Raw genomic sequence first — 11,524 nt, forward strand, 5'->3', positions numbered from 1 at the left:
TAAATATATACATATATATTAACGTGTATGTATATCTATACATACATGCATAAATACATATATATATGTGTGTGCTTGTGTGTGTGTGTATGTATGTATGTATGTATGTGTGTGTCTGTGTGAGTGTGTGTGTAAGAGAGCAAATGGCATGGTGGTTAAGGTGTTACACTCATGGGCATGAGATTGCGGTTTCAATTCCTAGACCAGGTTGCGCATTGTGTCCTTCAACAAACACTTTATCTTCCATTGTTCTGTGATCACTTTGATACCTGACATGTGGTACACTGTGCACCTGTTCAGACAATGTCGATTTGATGAAGAGGGGGAACTAATTTACAGCACAAACATTTGGTCACTATAAACAAATCATTTGTGCAGGTCATGATCAACAAAAGCTAATCAATCCCACACATCATCATTGACAGGAGATTCCATCATATATATATATATGGCATGTATGTATGTATGTAGTATGTACGTACATATGCACTTATGCATGTAAATACATATGTGCATATGTATGTATATGAATTTGTGTTTGTGTGTGCATGTGTGTTATATTCTTTATTCTTTTATTTCTTTTTCAGTCATTTTGACTGTGGCCATGCTGGAGCACCACCTTTAGTCGAGCAATCGACCTCAGGACTTATTCTTTGTAAGCCTGGTACTTATTCTATCGTCTCTGAGGTCAAACCGCTAAGTTACTGGGACGTAAACATACCAGCATCGATATCAAGCGATGTTGGGAGACACACCACCACACACACACACACACAAACCATATACGCACACCACACACACACAACACATATATATATATATCTATATATATATATATAGATATATATATATCATTAATTGAAAAATCTTATGGTAGCAAAAATATTTATAGAAAATTCTTAGCTACCAGTGTTCTAGCAAGAAGAAAAAATTTAGTCAATAGACTATACATTATTCATAGAATATTATATATATATACCATACATACATATATACATATATCTATTATATATATAATATATATATATATATATAAGATATATTAATAATATATATATATATATATATATATATATGTATATATATACAAAATACAAGATAGAAAATGCTAAACTAATTTTATCATGAAGATCATTTATCTTTGTGACTTTTTCAACTTAGTGTAAAGCATGAAAAACAATTAAATGAAAACCAAGAACTCATATAAAATATTAGGACTGCTTCTACCTGTTACCTAGCCCTCACAGGAGTAAAAAAGAGAGACAGAGACAGACAGAAAAAAAGGAAAATGTCCCTTGCATTTGAAAACTATGGAAATATTTCAAAAAACATTTCATTTAATTTTTCTCCAATTTAATTGCTTTTCGTGCTTTACTCTAAGATGAAAAAGTGGCAAAGACTAAAACCGATACTAAAATGTTCTTCATGATAAAATTATTTTAGCATTTTCTACCTTGTCTTATTTTCTTATACATATCAACTCAGTGTACCTTTTCAACCTTTATACATATATAATATATATATATATATATATATATAATATATAAATATATAACTACACATCTCTTTTTCTCTCTCTCTTTTTCTATCTATCTATATGTGTATATATATTATATATATATATATATTATATATATATATTATTATAATATATAGTTTATATATATGAGAGCACATGGCTTAGTGGATAGCAATTATGATTTCAATTCCTAGACCAGATGGTGCCATTGTGTTGTTGAGCAAAACACTTCATCTCTCGTTGCTCTGCAATCACTTCGACACCTGATGTGTGGTACATCGTGCACCTCTTGAGACAACGTCAATTTGATGGAGAAAGTGAGCAAAAGTGCTGCATAAACATTTGATAATCATGAACAAATCACTTGTGCAGGCTGTTAAGCAAAAAGCTGAACACTCATACACCATCTTTGATGGGAGAGTCCATCATATTTATATATATATATATATGTGCATGCATGTATGTATGTATATATATATGTGTTTCTGTGTGTGTGAGTGTATATATATGGTGGTGAGCTGGCAGAATCGTTAGCATGCCGGGTGAAATGCTTCGCAGTATTTCATCTGCCGTTACATTCTGAGTTCACATTCTGCCAATGTTGACTTTGCCTTTCATCATTTTGGGAGGAAGGGATTAAATAAGTACCAGTTATGCACTGGGGTCGATGTAATCGACTTAATCCCTTTGTCTGTCCTTGTTTGTCCCCTCTGTGTTTAGCCCCTTGTGGGCAATAAAGAAAAAAAAATATATATATATATATACAGAGTGTATCACTTTTTTGAGGATACCTCTTTCAAGAGTTTTAATTTTCTTCTAATTAACATTTTTCTTTACTTTTCAGATAAATAATATCAAACATCAGGTTAACTAGGGAAATAAAAAGGCAAGCTCTAATTATTGCCTTAAAAATGCAGCAGTGTGATACAGAGTTTGTTAGTTTCCTGAAAGTTGCCTGATACTTCATTGTCAAAGTTGGAAAGAAGTGGAGACGCAGCTGAAAGGATACAGTATCAGTAGTTAAAGGCAAAATGCATGCACAAGGTCCCATACCATCAGAACATTATGCTTTGCATGAAAATGTCCAAGAAACAATTGATAAAATTCCTGGAAATTCAATCAGAGCCATTTCAAAAGATGTTAAAATATCAGAATGCACCATCAGGAGAGTTGTGGCTGAGGACATCTGCACTGAGCTGCATGTGATACAAGGGGGTTAGTTTATGTCAAATGTGACAAGAGAGAATTGTTTGATCCATGCAAAGTGCTTGGCTAAAAAATTTAAAACACCATGAGGCTGGAATGCTTTGGTTTTTTCTCTGATGAGAAAAACTTTGATCAGGACCAAAAGGTAAACTGAAGGAATGACAGATGGTTATGCAAAGACTCAAATGAAGTTCCAATAGTCATGCATACTAAATTCCCTGCAACTCTGATGGTTTTGGGGAGTTGTCAGCAATGAGGGAGATGCCACACCTCCTCACTTTTTTTCGTAGGGCTTAAGAGTCAATGCTGCTGTCTACATAAAGATGCCAGAGAAGGCTCTGGATACACAGAGTATGCAATAGAAAACCGTACATCTTCCAACAAGACTTTGCATTGTCTCATTAGGCAAGGACAACCCAAGTATGTCAATCTCCACGATCATGCTCATCTAAACATGTGGCCTCCTAGCTCACCAGATCTCAATCTAATGAATTGTTGCATATGTGGCATAGTCAAGAGAGAGGTCAATCAACACCCTTATAACACCATACAATCACCCATGTCTGCCATTACCATGTCTAAAATTGATAAAGTTCATCTGATTCAGGCAAACATTCTGTACTGAGGACAGGAAGGAACCCAGAAACCGGTATACTCATTTTACTTTGCTGGAGGGAGGATGGTTTGTTCCCTTGCTCACAATAAAACAGGCACAGGTTGTGTGTCGTTAGATAGTGGGAATAGATGTTTTCCTGCAGTTAAATATAGTAACATTTTTTACATTTGATGGATAGTTGTCCTCATCGATAATGATGATGATGATGAAGCTGAGTAAACTGGTACTATATTGATTATTGTCCCCTTTTTTTCATGTAAAACTGAAAGGTATGGTTTTTTGAATTAAAGGAAGATTTGGCTACTATTTTTAGCAGATTAAGTGATCATATATAGATGTGCATTATTTACATTATTTACATTTGACGGATATTTGTCCTCGTCTTGTTTGTTGTTAACACATCGTTTCGGCTGATATATCCTCCAGCCTTCATCAGGTGCCTTGGGGAAATTTCAAACCTGGGTTCTCATTCCTAAGATATTTTTTTATCTTATTATTATTATTATTATTATTATTATTATTATTATTATTAATTATAATTATTATTATTATTATTATTATCATCATTATTATTATTATTATTATTATCATTATTATTATTATTATTATTATTATTATTGAGTGAGAGAGCAGTGCATGCCATCAAAGTGACACTGGGGTAAAATATACGAAGCCCAATATACCCTCATGACTACCCGTCTGATAAGGTACCCAGGCACATGCAAAAATCACAACCATATGTGCGCGACATGGTGATCTCATATCAAGATAAACAGCACATGACCTTGCAGGTGGGGCCCAGTTAGAATTTTCTTCAGGTTGAGTAGCCCATCCCGCTCAAAAGGTCCCTGAATAAGGGTGTTTAAGGATGTTGAAAGAACCACCCATGTTTCCAGAGGTGATTATTCAAACCCCAAAGAATCCCTCTCAACACATGGCTATGATGCTCCCCCACTACTTCTGCTCATGATCAGAGATGCACATATCGTCAGCCACTAAGGGACATGCTCAACTGGTTAAGGTCAAACAAGTGACAAGCAAATCTGTGGTATTGAGCAGAATATTTGCTGTAGCCCATCTTTTATACCAAGACAAAACAATGTACATGATAACACTTCCAATCAGTTAAGATCAGAAGCCATGAGAGCCACTGCCTGGTACTGCATCAGGGCATTCTGGTACTGCATCAGGGCATCCTGGTACTGCATCAGGGCATCCTGGTACTGCATCAGGGCATCCTGGTACTGCATACCTTAGGAATGAGAACCCAGGTTTGAAATTTCCCCAAGACACCTGATGAAGGCTGGAGGGTATATCAGCTAAAATGTTGTGTTAACAGTAAACAAGATGATGACCAGCATCCGTCAAATGTAAATAATGTAAATAAAGTACATAATTCCTCATCTCTTAAATATGGAACTACAGTAACATTTGTTGTGCATAGAACAGCCACATTTAAGTGGCAACAGCCTTTACTGTTTAGTACTGTTACTATGTGAATCTCTTTCAGAGATTTAAAACCAGCTACTTTAGCTTGTTTCAAGGTCAGCAATGCGTAGTTAATTCTTTGTTTATATAGTGTGAGCAAGGACGAAGGCAAACGTCCGGTACTGAGGACCGAAAGGAATCCAGAAACCAGTATACTGGCTTCCCTTTGCTGGAGTAGTTTGCTCACAATAAAACAGATACAAGTTGTGTGTCATTAGCCAGCAGTAAAAGATGTTTTCCTGGGGTTGAAATATAGTAACATTTGTTCTGCATAGAACAGCCATGTAAACGTGGCAACAGCCTTTACTATATCAGTGCAGGTTGGCATATGATGGCATTACCAAAGTGAAAAGAAAGGCTATGTAGAAAAGGTACATGACTGTAGAAAAGTATCAAGTCATAGGAGTGGCTGTGTGGTAAGTAACTTGCTTATGAACCACATGGTTCTGGGTTCAGTCCCACTGCATGGCATCTTGACAAGTGTCTCCTACTATGCCTTGGCCAACCAAACCTTATGAGTGGATTTGGTGATGGAACTGAAAGTCCCACGTATATATATATATATATATATATATATATATATATATATATATATATATGTTTGTATGTATGTGTGTATACGTTTGTGTGTCTGTGTTTGTCCCCCCAACATCGCTTGACAACCGATGCTGATGTGTTTACATCCCCATAACTTAGTGGTTCAGCAAAAGAGACTGATAGAATAAGTACTAGGCTTACAAAGAATAAGTCTGGGGGCGGTTTGCTTGACTAAAGGCTGTGCTCCAGCATGGTCACAGTCAAATGACTGAAAAAAGTAAAAGAGTATGTAATATTTAAGCCTGATATAGCAGGTTTAAATGTGAAAGGGGGAAAAGAACTAAATAGGTTATAAGTCTATAAGTCATCTGCTTAAAGTGATTGACAATTTTTACCTTGTAGCTGGTGTTTCACCATATAAACAGCTCAGTTTATCTAGCTGTATACAGACACACTAGAGTACAGCTATAGTACTAAGACAATGAGAAAGACAAATCTAACTCAAATTGCATAAATACTATTTAATATTAAGGAACACACAAGGTGGTTAGCTGGCAGAGTTGCAACCATGCTGGGTAAAATGCTTAGCAGCATTTCGCCCATCTTTACATTCTGAGTTCAAATGCTGCCACGGTAGACTTTGCCTTTCATCCTCTCAGGGTCAATGAAATAATTACAAGATGAGCATTGGGGTTGTTGTAATCAATTTAACCCCTTCTTCAAAATTGCTGGTCTTGTGCCAAAATTTGAAGCCAATATTGATGAACATATGTATTCTTAGATATTCCTATGTCGGAAAAAACAGAATTTTGTTGTGTCTAGTTAGTTGGATATTTAACCAATTGACTAATAATAAAGGAGTGGAATTGAACCAGTGTGTGTGTTAATAATATTGGCATAATGACTCTTCTTAGACACAACAAAATTTGTTTCAAGACATGAATTCATATAAAGAATCTTTCATACCAGATATAAAAATGAAGTAAAAATAAAAACATAACTGTTATTATGTGAATGTCTTTGATAATAAGTCTGTTCAACTTGGAATGATTTGAGATTAAGTAACTATGATATGACAACAAATACACTGTTGCATCCAACAGTATATAACTAATAAATACTCTATTTCTTTGATGTTCTAGAAAGTTCAGTTTCTCCCCAGAGGTATATATTGGAGAGGGGCGTTCTTGTAAAGTCAATGGGGTTGTACGTTTTAACAGTTACCTCTGATTGCAAAAGGTCAACAAATTCACTGTATCAACTCGGTAAGAAGTACTAATTTAATTTACATCATCATCATCATTATCACCCAGTACCAACAAAAACAATAACAACGACACCTTCACCAGCAGCAGCAACACCACCACCACCACCACCACCACCACCACCACCATCATCATCACCATTATGATGCAGCTGCCACTGTGAGTACACTGCCACCAGCAACAACACCAGCACTATCCCTGTTCTTACAACAACAAGAACAACTTCTGTTTCACCTGATTACATTAAACCATCTTTAATTTCCTTTCACAATGAATGCCTTAAACCAATGGTTTCCATTTACACTCTTTACAGTTCATATTTCCAACATTCTAAAACATCAAATCCATTCAACTAAAATAACTCCTAACCAATAATATCTCTTACTAGGGTCACTTTCTCACTCTCCCAGTATATATATATATATATATATATATGATATATATATGTATATACATACATATATAAGCAAAAAAGCTAGTTCTAAAATCTCTCTAAGAGATCAACGCAGTAGTTGTACTTACAAGTAATGTTCTTAGCCACTTCAACATGGCTATTCCATTTGAAAGGACTTTACTGGGATTTTTTATACCCCAAGAGGACATCTCCTCTAGCTGGTTAACAACGCACAGCTGCTTTCAATATATAGTTCCCTCACCTGTCTTCATCTTTTGTTCTCTATAAATTTGAACCACACACACATACACATATATGTATATATATAAAAACCATTGGGAGTCAGGAGGTATGAGAGGTGAATACATTTATTTAATCATTTGTTATCCTTAGGATTACAACCATTTCACAGCCCTCATCATGTAATAATAATTTCAATGTATAATAAATTATTCTATATGTCTACACCAATATGCATACTACACATTGTACAGTACAATTGTTTACTTACACATCAATACTGATGAAGTAGGCTAGCTCATCAGATCAACAGAACATCATGGTTACACCAATACTTCAACTCTACTTATACATTAAAAATTTTCCTTTATATACACAATGTATGGAAGACTGATACTAGATAAAATTAGCATAGTATGGTTATAAAATAAATAAATATAAATAATAAATATATTTGGTATCATATCATTTAAGATGGTGGGTCTAAGTTTAGGAAAATGACTATCTTTAATGTAAACAAAAGTCAGGAAAGGGATATGAGAGGAAGTAAAGTGGTTTAATTAAATGATTGTTTTTTTTAGGAAGTATTTAAAATATTTATAAAAATTATAAATATACATACATAGGATGGCTGTGGTAAGTAGCTTGCTAACCAACCATATGGTTCCAGGTTCAGTACCACTTCATGGCAACTTGGGTAAGTGTCTTCTACTATAGCCTCAGGCTGACCAAATTCTGGTGAGTGGATTTGGTAGACGGAAACTGAGAAAATCCCGGTGTATATATATACATATATGTATGTATGTATGTATGTATGTATGTATGGTATGTACGTATGTGTGTGTGTGTGTATGTTTGTTTGTGTGTGTGTTTGTTCCCCCACAACATCGCTTGACAACTGATGCTGGTGTATTTACATCCCTGTAAGCTAGTAGTTCAGCAAAAGATATCAAAAATAAGTACTAGGCTTACAAAGAATAAGTCCTGGAGTGGATTTGCTTGACTAAAGGCAGTGCTGCTGTCAAATGACTGAAACAAGTAAAAGAATAAAGGAATATATATTTAAATATGTATGTGTATGCATATTTATATATGTATGTATATAGTAGTGTCCAGCAACAGCAAAGAAGAAACACAGAAACATACACAGAAATATATTGGCGCAAGTGATGGCTGTTCCCTTTAAGGTCAGACTAAATAACCACAGGCACTCTTTTAGAATCAAAGAGAAGTGCAATTTATGCAATGTTACAAAATTAGCCAGTTATATTTAATGAGTAGCAGAGGAAGGGACAACATACAAAATTTATTGGAAGCTGCTGAAACAACCTGCCTTACTGGAAGCAGACAGAGCAAGCTTTGCGTAGCTGAGAGGAGAATAATTCTAAAATGTATCTTATATTATTCTCTTCTCAGCTACGCAAAGCTTGCTCTCTCTGCTTCCAGTATGTTATATTATATTATACAGAAAGGTTAAGATGTTTCAAACAAGTAAATTTATATTAAAAAACAAAAGAAGAAAGAAAGTATTTACATTTTTACCAAAATAGACTACCTGTTTCAATCACTTTAAAAGATGATTTAGTCATGCTGAAAAAGAAGGAAAAATAAACTGAAAAGAAATCTTTCATTATATATTTTCTGAAAGTCCACGTGTTTTCTTACAAAAGCACAAGGTGCTGGTAGTTGGTTTCCTTCTGATAATTGTTGGGTTGTAGTAGGAGTAACAGTTCAAGCAGAGGCAGTTGTCCTTTATCATTAAGGAGTGTCTATAGCAAAAGTGAGATAAAAGAAATAACTCAGACTGGCAAGTACCTTGTATAGGAACAACAGATACAAATACAGGTATAGTAGATAACATACAACATAAATTCTTGGTTCATTAAGCTTAGAGGGTGTGTCACAGATACTAAATCACAACTGAGAATAGTTTTGTAAGAGAAGAGGGTTAATAAATTAGGAATCTAGAATTCTTCAGAATTGACTTGTCGTTAAGTAAAGGAGAGGCTGGAGATAAGAAGACATGTATTTCGTCCTCAACAGCTGTCATTTGCATAACAGATGTCCTGTGCTGGTGATGCCTATTGAGGTAGGAACAATTTGGCACTTAGTAATAGTTCCACATCTGCCCTTTGGTAATTGTGACACAATTTCTAGAGGTAGAGAAATGTTATTTAATCAAGAATTTATGTTGTATGGTATTTAACATCCCTGTATGCCTGTTGTTCATTTACATGCTTCTGGCCACTCTGAGTTTTTTGTTTTAGCTATTTTTTGTCTTATATATGCATGTGTGTATATATATATACACATACACACATATGTGTGTGTGTGTGTGTGTGTAGGTATGTCATTATTCAGTTTTATTTCAAGATTTCTTGCCAATAGAGAAAGAGTTGGTTTCGAACCTAGATCCAAAGCTGGAATTTCAACATCAACAACAGGATACTTTTGTATGTATGTATGTATGTATGTATGTATTGATGGATGGATGGATAGACGTATCAGTGGCTTGGGGTGATTGTTGTATTGGGTGTGCTGCCACACCCAATGCCACCAAATTTCAAGGAGGGTTATAACAAAATTTTTCCATTAAGATTTGTGATTAAATTAATGAGTAAGGTTAATATTTATGATGAATTTGCCATTTTCGATGGGTGTGCAGCGCACACCTAGCACACCCAGAATATATGCCCCTAGTATGTATGTATGTATGCATGTATGTATGTATTATGTATGTATGTATGTATGTATGTATGTATGCATGCATGCATGTGTGTGTGTGTGTATGTATGTATGAATGTATGTATGTATGTATGTATGTATGTATGTATGCATGCATGCATGCATGTATGTATGTATGTCTGTGTGTGTGTTTATGTATGTATGTATGTATGTATGTATGTATGTATGTATGTATGTGTGTGTGTGTGTATGTATGTATGTATGCATGCAAGTATGTATGTATGTACGTACGTATGTATATATGTATGCACGTATGCATGCATGTATGTGTGTATGTATACTCTACTTAAAATCTCTCATTCCTTTCCTGCTGTCATTCCACTCACTCCTACAAGTGAATCTTAATTTCATTTCTCTCACTTTTTAAGAAATTATTGCCAGATAGTTGATATACTTTCAGTAAATTTAATGCCCTTAACCCTTAACGCACACAGAACTCAACAACTGGTATTTGACTTTCTTCGTGCTTATGTTAAACTATCGTTGTTATTTTTAATTCACCCACTGTAAACTAAAACAAGTGTTGATAAGCAACATACCAACCAACCTTCCAACAATTACTGCTAGCTTCTTGAAATTCTGATTTGTTCCAAGACCCACCGACCAGTTCTAAACTTAGTTGTTCTTATATTATCATATCCCCCAACACTCTCTCTATCTGTCTCTATTTCTCTCATTCGTTCCCTGCCCAACACATATCTCAGTGGAATTTCATTAACAGCATTCAACAACCATTAACTCACATACATGTAGCTTTTACTCTTTCCCTCTCCATCTCTTTTACTGCTACTGTCATAACATCTTTACCTATGAATTCTCTCTTCTTATCACTCCCACTCTCTCTCTCTCTCTCTCTCTCTCTCTCTCTCTCTCTCTCTCATGGTTGCTTCCACTAGAATACTTCCATTCTCTCTCTGCTCTTGTTTGATGGGGCTGGAGGGTCATCCCAGGTTAGCAGACCCAGAGGCTACCAGTTCCATATCCTACATTCTAGAAATTCAAACTTAGCACTTCATTCAGTTCGTTCACCCTGAACTGCTACTGACTGGGAATCCTTCCATTTTTCTTTCAGTTGTCAGCATTCAAATGCTTCATCATAACACTGACCACATCAATCTTACCAGCCTGAGAATGTTTTCTGTCATTTCCTCTCTAACTAATAAATTTTAAAATGCTTACACAGGTAAGACACATCCACAGCATAATACACCATATATATATATACATATATATATATATACATACATATGTATATATACATATATACATATATATATATATTATATATATATAATATATATATATATATATACATACATATATATATATATATATATATATATACATTACATATATATATATACATATATATACATACATACATATGGATTAACTATGTATATATATATATAATAACAAAGTGTATTTTTCCCTTTTGCCTACGTGGATTGTTTTCAAGTACTTTGGTTTTTCTGGGAGCCCCTTTTAAAGTAGGAGGAATAGCTAAGATTTTT

Source organism: Octopus sinensis, linkage group LG9 (assembly GCF_006345805.1).
Source record: "Octopus sinensis linkage group LG9, ASM634580v1, whole genome shotgun sequence".
NCBI classification, from domain to species: Eukaryota; Metazoa; Mollusca; class Cephalopoda; order Octopoda; family Octopodidae; genus Octopus; species Octopus sinensis.